Source organism: Schistocerca cancellata, chromosome 2 (assembly GCF_023864275.1).
Source record: "Schistocerca cancellata isolate TAMUIC-IGC-003103 chromosome 2, iqSchCanc2.1, whole genome shotgun sequence".
Classification (NCBI taxonomy): domain Eukaryota; kingdom Metazoa; phylum Arthropoda; class Insecta; order Orthoptera; family Acrididae; genus Schistocerca; species Schistocerca cancellata.
Window position 1 is genome coordinate 840,731,845 of NC_064627.1, and position 16,193 is coordinate 840,748,037.

The following is a 16,193-nucleotide window of genomic DNA, read 5'->3' on the forward strand; positions in this document are numbered from 1 at the left end:
AGTGACCACCTAGAAACTTCCAGTGTTACTATTTTAAGAAAAATGGAAGAACTATTATTGTTATGTCAGTTATTGTAACGGATAGTACACATATTTGTGTGTGCATGCATGCAAACACACACACACACACACACACACACACACACACACACACACACACACACACACCACAGTGGCATGTGTGTGTGTGTGTGTGTGTGAGTTTTCCACAGTTACTGTACCAGTGTCCTCATGATAGGCCAGTGTTTACAATGAAATGCTGGCTCACATTAAAAATAAAGCTACAGTTAATGATGTGTGTGTGTGTGTGTGTGTGTGTGTGTTCCACAGATACTGTAGCAGTGTCCTCATGATAGGCCAGTGTCTACAGTGAAATGATGGCTCACATTAAAAATAAAGCTAAAGTTAATGAATGTTTTAATTTTATCATTGATGTGTGGTATGATACGAGTGCTAAAGAAATTCAACAAAATTTGCAAGAATATTTCTTGATCCAGATTTAGCATAAAGTACAGGATTGTAGAAGTAATATTGGACATGTCAGACTAACATAACATAACAGGACATAGAGTAAAAACAAAAAAAATGTATATACATATGAACATTTTACACTACATTTAGCTGATTGAAATACATCTCAAGTAAAGTTATGGTTTTTTTCTACTTAGAAATTCTTGCGCAGAGTAATAGCAGTGCTTTGTTAGCAGTGCCTTTAGGGTCATTCCACATCAAAGGGACCAATGTTAGAAAGTGTCCCACTTGACCATCTCCAAAGCTAATGAAATTTGGTGTGAAGGTTCTAAACGGTCTTTGATGGTTATATACCAAATTTCAGACCACTATCTTGTGTGGTTGAATTCTTAGAGGATTTTAAAGAGCTAGGCCTTTTTAAAACTTCTAGCAAACATTTGCTCATTAAGTTCCATAATTAATTATTTTTATTCGAGTGTATAAGTCAGTTTCAAACATTATTTTAATACATGACATAAAAACAAGTATAGTACAAAACACAGCAAATTTGCAGAATGAAAATACTGAAAGGTCAGTTCCATTTTTGGTTAAGCACTTCTACAATTTTGTCAATGACAGATTCAGGATAACTGTATTGTCTTCCTGGTTATTATTATGATGATGATGATGATGATGATGATAATGATGATAATGGGGCTTCTAAAGTCAGGAATCCAGCAGGTATCTCTAGCAGACAGCCAATGGAAGGAATGGGCATGACTGTTTGGGTGCATAAAAATGATGAGGACGTCATGTTGTTCATGTGAAACTTCACACATTTCCGATTCACCAAAAATTTCCATAGATACAAGTAACATACTATCATGGTTGTAAACTTGGAATTGAGACTGCTGGAATTTCTTCATCTGCTTCAAAGGTGTCAACTATGAATGCTGTAGCATCATTGGAAAAACTGCTTATTCTGAGCTGATTACAATTAATTGATTTTCTCTTGAACTGAAATTTGGTGTGTAACCATCAAAGACTGTATAGAGCCTCCACACCAAATTTCATTAGATTTGAAGATGGTTGAGTGGGGACCCCTAGTCCCCTTTACTTGGAATGACCCTTTAGTCTGTTATTAAATATTGTCTTAGGGACGATGTGTATTTCTTTTGACATGTTACTGTATATATAATAACATAATGATTTACACTTTTCTGATACAATGATGTTCTGGAATACATTTGGGGGCTATCTAATTGTGCTCGTGTCATATGTGTACATCCTCATCCAGCAATAGTTTATCATTTTTCATAAGATATAAACATGAAACATAACTCCAAGCTCAGTAAAAGGAGGTGTACAAGATTCTATTTTTAAGGCCAGAAATTATCCTCAGGCCTCATTTTTGCATTCAAAATACAGTTACACTCTGAGTTGTATTTCTTCAGAAACCGTATTTCCTCAGAAAATGATTCCACAACAAAGCTGTGAACTGAATTGTGCATAGTGTGCCTGCCTCACCATCTACTTTTTGTAGTTTTTAATATCTTCAAACTGTAGCACACCGTTGAGAGTTGCTTTGACAAGTTACTTACATCTGTATCCCATTTCAAGTCTTACTGAACCCACAGACCCATGATTTTTGTTGGTATAGGAGCTAGGTTGTCACAGTTGTTTTTTGTAAATTAATTCAGTAAGCCACAGCATGAATTTTAATGTATATCAATAATTTAAAACAAATATTTGGTCTTTTTATGGAGATTAATAAAATTTATATACAATAATGTAACCTCAAAATTTCCATGATATTCTGATGAGGATTAGTAGTAGCCTTATGTGGAAATGGAACAGGTAAGATTAGCAATATAAACAACAGAAAGATAGAAACTCTTGAAATATTGTGTTACAGAAAAATGCACTTGGTGAGACAGGTATTCCAATTTTGATGATGATGATGATGATGCTGATGATGATATTGAATGTGGGGAATGATAATCGAGATTCTTACGAGATGTCAGCATGCTAATCTTGTGGGTAGGGGATGATGGCTGTCCCACAGGCAGAGTTGCTTATAAGGCATTAAAATCCACCTGCACATTGTAAAAACTGTGATCATGGTAAACTGAAGAATCACACATAAAATCAATTACTATGAATACTAAACTCCCTGAGCAAGCTATCCATTCATAGCATGTTGACCTCCCCTCCCCAACACTTTAAGGACAAGGCCCAACATTCCACAGAATTTCAAAACATGTATTACACTGGTGAGAATGGTGGGCAGATCTCCAACCAAAGTCGTGATTGCCATTATGCCAGTGTTTACCATAAAACATTGATAGCTAAATCATTCTGCACTGCAAGCGGCACACTACAAACTTCACCTCCCCACGGGAGTAGGAAAACATGTTTTAATTGGCAGTGTTCTATTCACAGTCTGTTGAACAGTACTTTCTTCCACTAGTATGGTTAGCATGAAGTCCACCATGCTTTCATGTTCGTTTTGATTGACCACGGTTTGTTGCTTGCCTCTTACAACATTCAGTTTCCCTCTGACACATGATTAGTTTGTGAAAAAATGAATGACTGTGTGCAGGGTGACAGCACATCAAAGCACAAAACCATCCCAATGTGCTTAATTGGCTGCTTTGTTGGCTGTGTCATCTGTATTCTGATGTGTCTTGGTGCCCAGCAAAAGACTATCTACTTGCCTTAGTGTCAGATTTGCTGTAAGGTGCCATGTATGATCTGAATCAACTTGTCCACTGGATACATTAAGTTTACCACTTGCATTGCACTGAGTGAGTCACTACAGATGAGAAACTTTCAACTGTTATGCCTTTGTGTCTGCTCCAGTGCCTTCAGAACTCCATATAAGTCTACATCATAACAAGAAAGACATATTAGGGAAAACAGCTGAAAACCAGATGGCATTTCCTTGCTGGGCTCTATCTATATATACAATTATAAAACCATGATATGTACTTAAAGTTAAAGAAAATTAATTTGTAATAACAATCTGGTGTACAAGTTTTCTTGCACTCTGTCAGGCTTAAAATCACCCTGGGCCTCACCAAGGTGGCAGGTTGTTCTATTCCTGGCTGCATATTTAGAGATCTGATACATCCAGATCTGTGAGACAGTATTCTGGATGGTTTGGCTACATGTTGCCAATTTCTGAACAGCTCCTCAAGTTGGAATGAACTGCCACACTAATTGCCATGGCTGTACTAATTGCCAATGGCTGTACCACAATGGTAACACTGATTCTTGTCAGATCACCAAAGTTAAATGATGTCAGGCTTGGCTAGCATATGGATGGGTGACCATCCGGCTCTGTTGAGCACTGTTGGCAAGCAGGGTACACTCAACTCTTATGAGGCCAATTGTGGAGCTACTGTAACCTACTGGGCCAGTCCAATAGGGTTCAGTCAATATGCTCAATAAAACTGCAGGGGACAGGATCTGTTAGTGCCCCAAATATTCAATGATTTGATGCTTTTTTTCCATAGGTCTTTCAGGCGTGGTAGCCAGATGAATTTTGTGTCATGGGTAGATTGAGTAACTAGGTTATTTTCTCTTGACTAACAGAAGGGATAGGTTAATAGGAGACATCCTGAGGCATCAAGGAATAGTTAATTTGATAATGGAGGGAAGTGTCTTTTGAGAGGTGGGGGGGGGGGGGGGGGTTGGGGGGTTGTAAAGAGAGACCAAGACTTGACTACAGTAAGCAGCTTCAAGTACATGTAATTTGCAGCAGGCATGCAGAAATGAAGAGACTTTCAGGGGATAAACTAGCATGTAGAGAAAGGTTACAATAGTATGCACAATTGAAACCTGTTGTGGAGAGCACACAGTGTATGGTATCCTTTTCTACACTTTTTATTTCTTTTTGGATTTCATGAAGGAAGAACAGTTGTCTTTACACATCCATATAAGCCTGAATTTCTGTAATTGTATCAGTATGGTCCTTACACATTTTATATCTGGGAGGAAGTAAAATACTTCTTAGCTCATACGACGTGCAGATTCTCTGAAGTTCAAAGACAAGGCTCTCTGTGACTCAAAATATCCCTTCCATAGTGTCTCCCATTGAAGTTTGCTTGTTAAACATTTCTGTGATGTTGTTGTAAAAACTAAACAACCCAATTCTAATCACACAGCTCTTCTTTGAATACTCTCTGTATAATTTATTAACCCAATTGAGTAAAGATCCCATACTCATAAACAGTGCCTAAGAAGTGATCAAACAGGGATATTCCAAGCTACTGCATCTGTGGTTGAATAATACCTCTTTAGGGTTTTCTAATAACTCATTGTCTGGTATCTATTTTCTCCATGTCTATAGTTATGTGACCATTCCAAATTGAAATGTAACAGGGAGTACTGGGTACTTTGAAGGACGTGACTGAGCCTCATGAAAAATTATTGACTGTGCAGTTAAACATTGTCAGGTAATGTAATCTATTTACACACATTAAATCACATGTATATTTTTTGAGAAGTTGCTGCCAGCCTTAATACCAGCCACTGGCCATCTCCAAGTCTTCCTAGATATAGTCTAGGTCAGTAACAATTTTCTAACATCACACCCTTGAATATGGTGTGGAAAGAAACAACCTGATAATAAGATGAGAGTAGTATAGGGGATGTAAAGTACAGCAAAACTTTCAAAATAATTGTAAACTGGAAACGCATCTTTATGGAGACATGGACATAAAATGACAGCCAGTCAGCAACGGGCATGTGTGTGCATTTAAACTAACTGGCATCAAGTAATGCATGTTATCCTAAAGAGTGCAGTTACTACTCAAACTGTAAGAATCCAGAGCGTCATAGTGGCAATACTGAATAATATTCTCAGGCTTCCAGCTGCATCATGTAGTTGAAAAGCCACAAGCTTTCAGTCAAATATACACTATGTGATCAAAAGTATTTGGACATCTGGCTGACAATGGCTTACAAGTTCACAGCATCCTCTATTGGTAATGTTGGAATTCAATATGGTGTTGGCCAACCCTTAGCCTTGATGACAGCTTCCACTCTCACAGGCATATGTTCAATCAGGTGCTGGAAGGTTTCTTGTGGAATGGCAGCCCATTCTTCATGGAGTGTTGCACTGAGGAAAGGTACTGATGTTGGTCGATGAGGTCTGGCATGAAGTTGGTATTCCAAAACATCCCAGAGGTGTTCTGTAGGAATCAGGTCAGGACTCAGTGCAGGCCAATCCATTACAGGGATGTTATTGTCATGTAACCACTTTGCCACAGGCCGTGCATTATGAAAAGGTGCTCGATCACGTTGAAAGATGCAATTGCCATTCCCGATTTGCTCCTCAACAATGGGAAGCAAGAAGGTGCTTAAAACATCAATGATATGACTGTGCTGTGATAGTGCCAAGCAAAACAACAAGGGGTGCAAGCCCCCTCCATGAGAAACACAATCACATCATAACACCACCACCTCCGAATTTTACTGTTGGCATTACACACGCTGACAGATGACGTTCACTGGTTATTTGCTATACTCATACCCTGCCATTTGATCACAACACTATGTACTGTGATTCATCAGTCCACACAACATTTTTCCACTGTTCAATCATCCAATGTTAATGCTCCTTACACCAAGCCAGGCATCATTTGTCATTGCTGTGTGGCTTATGAGCAGCTGCTCGGCCATGAAATCCAAGTTTTCTCACCTCCCACCTAACTGTCATAGTACTTGCAGTGGATCCTGATGCAGTTTGGAATTCCTGTGTGATGGTCTAAATACATGTCTGCCTATTACACATTACGACCCTCTTCAACTGTCGGTAGTCTCTGTCTGCCAACAGACAAGATCAGCCTATAGACTTTTGTGCTGTACGTGTCCCCTCATGTTTCCAATTCGCTATCACATCAGAAACAGTCGACCTAGGGATGTTTAGGAGTGTGAAAATCTTGCATACAGGCGCATGACGCAAGTGACACCCAATCACCTGACCATGTTCGAAGTCCATGAGTTCGTGGAGTGCCCCATTCTCCTCTCTCAGGATATCTGATGACTACTGAGGTCGCTGATATGGAGTACCTGGCAGTAGGTGGCAGCACAATGCAGCTATTATGAAAAATGAATTTGTTTGGGTGTCCGGATACTTTTGATCACATAGTGTACTTTAGACGTTGTGAAGTCACAATGGTCAAGTAGTAGATCAAAAAATTGTGGTATTTTAACCACCTGACATGGCTGGCAGCCGAACATTTTATTCTCTAATTAAATTAGCTGAAGATAATGGTTTCCATCAGTTGAAGCCAAAGCTAGCCAAAATCCTATTCTTGCCTGGTTTGGTACAAATTTTCTATGTTTTCTTGGTAAAGGCTGACTATTAAATTATGTTTGCTAAACGTATGGCACCAAAGGAGGATGGGTGGGACAGAGAAGTGTAGTGGGGGCAGCTGCTTTTCATGAGAATTCATTTAGTTTACAAATACGAAAATGGACCTGTAACAGCAGCATCCATGTTTTTATGTCCTAAAATACCGGGAAAATATTCACTAAAATGAGCTGAACATATCAATAACATGACGCATAAATGATAGAAAACATACAAGTGACTAAGAACCATAAGGACCTAGAGCACACAGTCACCAATTTTGAGATTGTAGCATGTATGCATGCCCCTGAGATCTGCTGATCTTGGTGAACCAGCATTGTCTATTATCTGTAGCACCATACTGCATGTATGAACATTAATGGAGTTGCCTCGAATTCACAATGTAGGAAAAGACAGACTGATACTTACCATAAAGAACAGGCGCAACTGAAAGACACTTACATATTGCTTTCGGCCACAGCCTTCATCAGTGAAAGAGAGACACTCACCATTCACACACACAAACAAGCACATCTCACACAAGCACAACCACCAACATGTTGGAGTTGGCGGTCGTGTGTGAGTGAGGTTTGCTTGTTTGTGTGTGTGAATGGTGTGTGTGTCTCTCTTTTACTGTTGAAGGCTGTGGCCGAAAGATATATGTAAGTGTCTTTGAATTGTGCCTGTCTAGAACTAGTGCCTTCTTTACGGTAAGTAGCAATCTGAATAGAGAAACCCTCCTTGGGATCAGAGACGAACTGCCTGGCAAAACCGAAGTTACATCGGCCACAAGGTTCTCAGAGATCGAAATTTTAGAAAGCATTCATTCTGCAATTCGAACAAAGCAGCGATCGGTATAAAATGCAAAAAATCAAATAAAAACAGTTTCGGTCGCGTTTTCAGATTTTTATTCATTAGCAACCGCCTTCTGCCCTTACCTTATACCATATTCACGCTTTACCCCGCCGTTATGGCTGCTGGTGGTGGCAGACGGAGCGAGGTCCATAGAAGCCTGGAGATGGTCTGAGGGAAGGGCCGAAACCAGTTGCTAACGAATAAAAATGTGAAAACGCGATCGAGACTGTTTTTATTTGATTTTTAGAATTTCTTCTCAGAGATTGGATATGGGAAAGGTTAATATGATATTAGTCAACTACAGGAGCATCCAAGAAAGGTCCCAGAATCGCATATTCGAGGTTGTAATGCTCAAAGAGTATTAGGAAAAGAAAGCTGGTTGAAACCGGAAGTGAATAGCAATGAAATCCTAGGCTCAGATTGGAATATTTATCTTAAGAATAGGTTAGTCACCAATGGTGGCGGTGTATTTATTGCAGTAAAGAACTCAACAATATCTAGCGAGGTTATCGCGAATCCCGAATGTGAATTAATCTGGGGAAGTCAAGCATCAAAGATCGGTAAAAAACGGTAATCGGATGCTTTTACAGACCACTTGGGTCAGGATCTGTAGTGTTGTCGGGTATCGATTAGAAGAGTCATGCTATCAAACCTGGTGTACGGCAGGGATTCGTCTGACATAATTCTGAATGTCTTGTCCGAAAATTACTTCGAGCAGATAGTTAGAAAACTAACTCGTAAAGGTAACATCTCATACCTCCTAGCAACAAACAAACCTAAACTTTTCGAATCAGTTATCACAGATGAAGGTATCAGTGATCATAAGGCAACTACGAGTACAGGTTTTGCAAGAAATACTATATCAAGAAAGGCAGGAAGATATTTTTGCTTAGCAAGTGTGTCAGCATTCAAATTGAAGAGTATTTGAGTAGTCAGTATCAAATATTCAGAGATGAGGACGAAGATGGGTAGCATAAACAGAAAAAATTCAAAAGCATCGTTCAAAATGTCTTAGACAAGTATGTCCCAAGCAGGGTCTTACGTGACAGGCAACAACCACCGTGGTTTAATAGCCATGTTAGAAAATTGTTGCGTAAAGAAGAAGAGCTTCAGTTCATTTTCAAAAGAAGTCAAAATCAAGCTGACAAGCAAAAGCTGAACGAAGCGAAAATGATCGTAAGGAGAGTAATGAGGATAAAGGTTCAATGACTTTGAAAGTAAAATTTTATCAGACGATCTGAGTAAAAACCCTAAGAAGTTTAGATCTTACGTAAAATAAGTAAGCGGCTCAGTCAGAGACCAAAAATATTTAGGAGTAAATATCAAGAGCGACCTTAAGTGGAGTGACCAAATAAAACAAACAGCAGGAAAAGCAGATACCAGACTGAGACTTGCCAAGTAGGACTAATAGAAGAGATAGAGAAGATCCACCGAAGAATGGCGCGTTTCGTCACGGGATCGTTTGGTCGGTGCGAGAGCCTTACATAGATGCTCAACAAACTCCATTGGCAGTCGTTACAAGCCTCCGCCACACACCATTAGGTGGCTTGCGGAGTATGATATGGCAACGGCCTTGCCGCAGTGGATACACCGGTTTCCGTGAGATCACCGAAGTTAAGCACTGTCGGGCGTGGCCGGCACTTGGATGGGTGACCATGCAGCCGCCATGTGCTGCATGGCGGCTGCACTCAGCCTCGTGATGCCAATTGAGGAGCTACTCGACCGAATAGTAGCGACTCCGGTCAAAGAAAACCGTCATAACGACCGGGAGAGCGGTGTGCTGACCACACGTCCCTCCTATCCGCATCCGCATCTGAGGATGACACGGCGGTCGGATGGTCCCGATGGGCCTTTGTGGCCTGACGACGGAGTGTGGAGTATGATGTAGATGTAGATATTACACTTCGTACAATGTCGATACAAAAATCGCCTTTAGGTGGCTCACTTAAATCTTGATAACCTGCCATTGTAGCAGTAGTAACCGATCTAACAACAGCGCCAGGCACTTGTCTTAACATAGGCACTTCCGACTGCAACGCTGTATTCTGCCTGTTTACGTGTCTCTGTATGTGAGTACGCATGGCTAAATCAGCTTCTTTGGCGCTTCAGTGTATTAATCCTAAAGAAAAAAATGAATAGTACCTTTTTTGTAAGAAATATAAAGTAGTTCGTTTTGAACTGGAAAACATTTTCGCTAGGAGCCGCGGTTTTATATTTGTTCAAGAAAAACTAAAAAGAAATGCTCTTTAAGAGCCCCACAAACCCATTGCTCACACCCTACCGGTCAGTACTTTCAGCATGTTGTTCGGGAGACTCCCTTCTAGCATTGTGCAAATATTGCGACTACAGAATATTTTCGCCTGATTTTCCTTCATTGACTGGAGTATAAGCAAGATTTCCATAGTACGGTTTCCGACTCGGAAATGTTACTCTACTAGGAAACGAAAAAGTCGCTCTCCCATTTTCCAAGTCACAAGGTGCGCACATCTTTACAAACCTCAAATGGCTCTTGGTGTAACGAAACAGATGCACGACGAAACACACTCAACAAAAGCTTGCTTAGAAATTATAGAGTGCAGCAATCAGTCGTCCGTTTTTAGATTTTAATACACAAATCCAGATTTCAGCTAGTAGCTAATCATTCTCAACGCAGTATATTTTATTCTCAATGCATGTAAGTCCCTGTTGTCCGGGCGTCAAAGAACAGTGACTGACGCCCGAACAACAAGGACTTAAAAATATAGTGCATTGAGAATGGCTAGCTACTAGCCGAAATCTAGATTTTTCGTAACAAAATCTAAAAAAGGACGACTGATTGCTGCATTCTGTAATTTATGTCACATAACAGCACCCACTTTCCGAATGGAAGGTAGCCTGATGAAAAGCTTGCTTCTTCAAAATTCAAATAGCGGTTATCCAACTGTCAGGTATCTGTTTTAAGTAGCATATCGCCTTACGTTTCTTTTCATTTGCTGCAGGAGGTTTCATTTGTACCGTATCCCCAATCGGTACTCGTCGGTAGAAGTTCGAAGTCGTCTTGGGAACTAATGCCAACCTGTGCGATCTAAAGTGCGTGGCGCTCAGTGATTAATTGTTGTACAACAGCCTTCATTTAATTAATTTTATAATGTCTAGTGCAAACAATTAACACATTTGAGCGTGAACGACTCTGTAACGTGCTTTCATGAAACCCAGTTAATCGATAAGGCACGAGAGTTTTTTTGGCAGTGAGTGAAGTTGTCTCATTTTTCTATAGTCTACAACGACTTGTAAGTGAGCAATGGGGCGTGGATATGGTTTACTCAAAACTTTTAGCATTGTGAAGTGTAAAAGCATAGTCAACAGAGTGACTGATATTCGTAAGATTTCTTGTACTCCTTAAATGAATAAAAAGTGAAACGGAGGGAATCGAAAAATATACTATCTGTGATAAAATATCACAAGAAAAGGGTGGCTCAAAATAAAATATCTCTATTAATAATCCCAGAAATTGTAGTGATGGAGGAGACATAGACCTAGTCAGTACCTCTGCTGGCTTCAACCGCTTTGATGAGTAAGGATAGTAGTCATTTGGTAAGTATTTCCGTTGTCGGGAATTACGTTGGAAAAAAAAGGAGAGTGACGATTCCCTAAGCATAACGCTTTACTGATTCCATGGCAACTATACAACAATTATACACTGAGGTGACAAAAATCGTGGGATAGCGATATGCACATACAAAGATGATGGTGGTATCGCGTACACAAGGTACAGGGCAGTGCATTAGCGGGGCTGTCATTTGCACTCAGGTGATTCGTGTGAAAAGATTTTTCACGTGGTTATGGCAGAATGACGGGAATCAACAGACTTTGAACGTGAAACGGTAGTTGGAGCTAGACGCTCGGAACATTCGATTTCCGAAACCGTTAGAGAATTCAATATTCCGAGATTCACAGGGTCAAGACTGTGGCAAGAATACCAGATTTCAGGTATTACCCCCCCCCCCCCCCCCAATCATGGACAATGCCTTCACATAACGACAAAGAGCAGCGGCGTTCGCGTAGGGTTGTCAGTGCTAACAGACAAGAGACAAGCAACACTGCGTGAAATAACCCCAGAAATCAATGTCGGACGTACGACGACCACATCAGTTTGGACAGTACGGCGAAACACGACGTTAATGGGCTATGGGAGTAGACGACCGACGCGAGTGCCTTTGCCAACAGCATGACATCGCCTACCTGGGCTCGTGACCATATCGGCTGGACACTAGATGGCTGGAAAATTGTGGTTTGATCAGATGAATCCCGATTTCACTTGGTAAGAGCTGGTGGTAGGTCTTGAGTGTGGCGCAGACCCTGCGAAGCCTGGACCCAAGTTCTCAACAGGGCACTGTGCAAAGTGGTGGAGGCTCCATATTGGTGTGGGCTGTCCCCTGGTGTAACTGATCCGATCATTGACCGGAAATGATTATGTTCGGCTACTTGGAGACCATTTGCGCCATTCATGGACTTCGTGTTCTCAGACTACGATAGAATTTTTATGGATGACAATGCGCCATGTCACCTGGTCAAAACTGCTCGCGATTGGTTTGAAGAACATTCTGGATAATTCGAGCGAATGATTTGGCCATCCAGATCGCCAGACATGAATGACATCGAACATTTATGGGACATAATCGAGAGGTCAGGTCGTGCACAGAATCCTGCTCTGACAACACTTTCGCAATTATGGATGGCTACAGAGGCACCATGGTTCAGTCTTTCTGCAGGAGACTCTCAGTGACTTGTTGAGTCCATGTCAAGTCGAGCTGCTGCACCGTGCTGGGCTGAAAGAGATGCGACACGATATTATTAGGTATTCCATTACTATGTCACCTCAGTGTAATTTCAGGAAGAATGTTGCATAAGAGATCTTTCCGATTGGATATGCTATCAGTATATCCAAGGTTGGTTTATTGTAAAGCAGTTAACCCTTGAGTAGTCGCGCAGGTGACGTATGTCACCCAGCAACTTTCCTTTAATTATATTGTCGCCTACATGGTTCGTCCACAGACATGAATTGATGCGTAGTCGAGTCGGCGTAAGTTGATTTCTGATAATTGGCTGTTGCCGGGCTTTCAACTACGAAGTGCAAACGGTTGCTTTCGAAAACAATAGCAATCTATAGAGCTCCGCAACACCGAGTCCTTTAGAGATGTTTAGAAAATCGCGTAACTTGATTGGCTGCAGCCGACACGCCTAGCTGCTACGCCGCGCGACGCTACGGTCGCAGGTTCGAATCCTGCCTCGGGCATTGATGTGTGTGATGTCCTTAGGTTAGTTAGGTTTAAGTAGTTCAAAGTTCTAGGGGACTGATGACCTCAGAAGTCAAGTCCCATAGTGCTCAGAGCCATTTGAACCATTTTTAGCTGCTACGACCAACCCACTGCAACTTTCAGCGACTCGACTGCAGGCAGCTTCGAGTTACATTTTAAAAGTCAGTATTTCACCATTGTTGTTTGAACGTGGCTACTGTTAGAGTATAAAAATAAGTTTATCCACACTGTGTGCAGGTTAAAGGTGTCCTTTGAAAGTTGCGTGTGCTTTACCAGCCACGTATAAAGCATTGTAGTCATAATGGTAATTTTGTTTATGTTGTAACAAACAAAAGTAAGGTTGCAGAAGAATTCCCCCCAATGAAAATCCTGTGAAAGTAATATAAACTAATTGTACTAAGCTGAAATAAATGTTTCTTGAATATTGTTTTGTGGATTACATGATTTGATTTTAAGAGAAAAACAAATTTAAATGCTATGTTTGACGATTTATTGCAGTTTAGAGTACAATTAGGTGATGGAACATTGCAGAAACATTTTAGAAATGCCATATATATTTCTCACAGAAGTCAAAATGATTTACATAATAAATTGTGCAGTTTTATGTTATACATTATCTTACAGGCTGTGCCTGAGCACCAACACGGTGTAATTTCCACATCAATCGATATCGAAATCAGTGTTGAAGCTTGTGGTAGTGGTTTGACAGTGCAGTCTGTGGGAAGTATTATCTGAACGAAATTTTTAAAAAGAAGAAAAACAATTAATTGATATAATAGGGCTTACGATGGGGCCAACAGAAACTAACGTAAATAACAGGATAACGAGAAATCTGTAAACGTAAAACCAATTTTTACTATAGTGACACTGTTAGCTTGTTCATGTTTATAGCCGGTAATAAAAGCGCACTGTAGAAACCAACAGGAGAAAATAATGAGCAGATAACGAGGTCCTCAAAATTTCTAAATCAAGAATATGGGAAAAATGATTTTCTCCTGTTAATATGAAAACATGCGGTTGCCCTGGGCTAAAAGTACTGTTATGCTATTGTTTTCTTAAGTTAATAAGTTGTACTGCAGAAACAGCACAACAGTACAGTAATATGTAGTGCAACGTTATTAATAATCTTGCAGTGTTATTAATCTTAAGTCCACATGCTTTACAATGACTCTGTGTTTGAAGCACCTGCTGCTGTGGTTTTACCATTTTTAGCAACAACTCCACAAACAGCTCACAGTACCATGGAAGGGGGTGGGGTATGTTTTATGTTCATGTTTTGAAAATATTTTAGTCTGTTTCTTTATATTTTAAAATACTGAAAACATGTTTATAGTATTTAACGAATTCCTCTACCACATTCCATATCTGTCTTCAGTTTTTCAGTTAAACTTAACTTAAAACTCTAAGTTTCATTAGCAGATGTCATTTTCCCAAATGTATGTAGTATTCAACATTTCTGGGCTCAAGGCCTTACTTACACATAAGTGTCTCATTAAACAGTCTGTTTGGAGTCAAATTGAATTAAGATGAACGAAATTTACATTTTTAAAATTTTCTCTGGTGGTCGTAAACTCAATAGTACATGCTATTTAAAGTGTGTTGACGTTGGCCAGAATGTGCTAAAAGGAATTTCGAGGTTCTGGACTCTAATGGCACATGATGAACTCTTTAAAACGGTATTGCTAGTATAATTAAACAACAGTTAAAGAATTTTGTATTTTTAATTTTTTTTCAGGTGGGCTTAAAATACTCTCCCTCCCTCTCCCTTGGAAACGTGCTTTATATAAAATGCCTTGGTATTGCTAGGGTTAAGCCACTACCGTTTTGTGGGTAGTAGATGTTATGTGTGACCAGTGGCTGCTGTGGCTCACTTGCGCGACTCTATGTTGTGCTCACTTGATGGCGGGTGTGTGTTACATGGCACAGGGGGTTTTCTGTTGCCCAACTTTGTATTTACTGACCGTCTGCCCTAGCGACATTACGGTTTTAACTATGAAGGTTAGGACTTCTGTAATCTCTGCCATTTTGTTTAGCATGTTTTAATGTTTATATACATCTGATGATGTGGCTATAAGCCATGAAACCAGTAGTGACTTAATAATATTGATTGAAAATACAGCTGTTTCCGGAGTTCTTGCTAAAAAAGATCCACACATTTTAATTTTTGGTAATGCACGGAAAACATAAATAAACTTTTGCTCTAACATGTTCAGTAAGTCACTAAATTACTGTACTTGCTGTAATAAACTAAGACAATGGTGAAATAGAAAATTAAATTTTAAACACTCTTTTTCACTCAAATCACATTTTTGCACTAAATGCCTTAAATCATGCCTCCCATAAGTGTATCGGAGTGCAACAACCACAGTATAAACGGAGCTGTGCTAAGGGAATGGCGAGGTAGGCAGCTACCAGGAGCGCAGACACAGACGGGGCTTTAAAATTGACAAAAGAGAAAAACAAGAAAGAAAGACACTGTAAGAAATAACTGAGAAACGTAGGTATGTTTTCCTACTCCTCGCGTTCCCATCTCTTGCTGACGGGAAGGAGCCTTTGACTCGACTCGCGACTGTAAATGCACATTGTTGTCCCCGTGTCATTTCATCCAAGTGACATCCATCAAGAAACGCCTGCTACTATGACTGGAATATAGGATAATAATATGTAGAAATATACGTTTAACTAATATTTATCCAGCTGATATATTGGTAATACCGATATTTTGTGGCGATATAATCGGAAAATATTATTTCGCCATTTAGCTCACAACAGAGAAAACTTAGCTCTAGTTTATTTTCAATATTGGTTCAAAAGGCTTTGCACACTATGGGATTTAACTGCTAAGTTCGTCAGTCACGTAGAACTTAGAACTACTTAAACCTAACTAACCTAAGGACATCACACACATCCATGCCCGAGGCAGGATTCGAACCTGCGACCGTAGCGGTCGTACGGCTCCAGACTGTAGCACCTAGAACCGCTCGGCCACTCCGGCCGGTATTCAATATTGAAATAATTAAACATAAGAATGGTACCTGCACTTTTTTTCGTTTGAGTTTTTAGAGAAATTTGGACTGTCGGCAGTAGTGTATTCTTCCTACTCGAAAGTAAGGTTGGTAGAAAAGTTTTAAATGTAATTCTCGAGCCGGCCGTGGTGGCCGAGCGGTTCTAGGCGCTACAGTCTGCAACCGCGCGACCGCTACGGTCGCAGGTTTGAATCCTGCCTCGGG

At 40.3% G+C, this 16,193-nt stretch overlaps 1 protein-coding gene across 2 annotated transcripts in view; it reads right to left on the reverse strand.

The window, feature by feature from the left end:
• LOC126162756 (sodium-independent sulfate anion transporter-like) overlaps positions 1-16,193 on the reverse strand; it is a 323,935-nt gene that overhangs the window by 65,987 nt on the left and 241,755 nt on the right. The gene's annotated exons all lie outside the window — the stretch shown is intronic.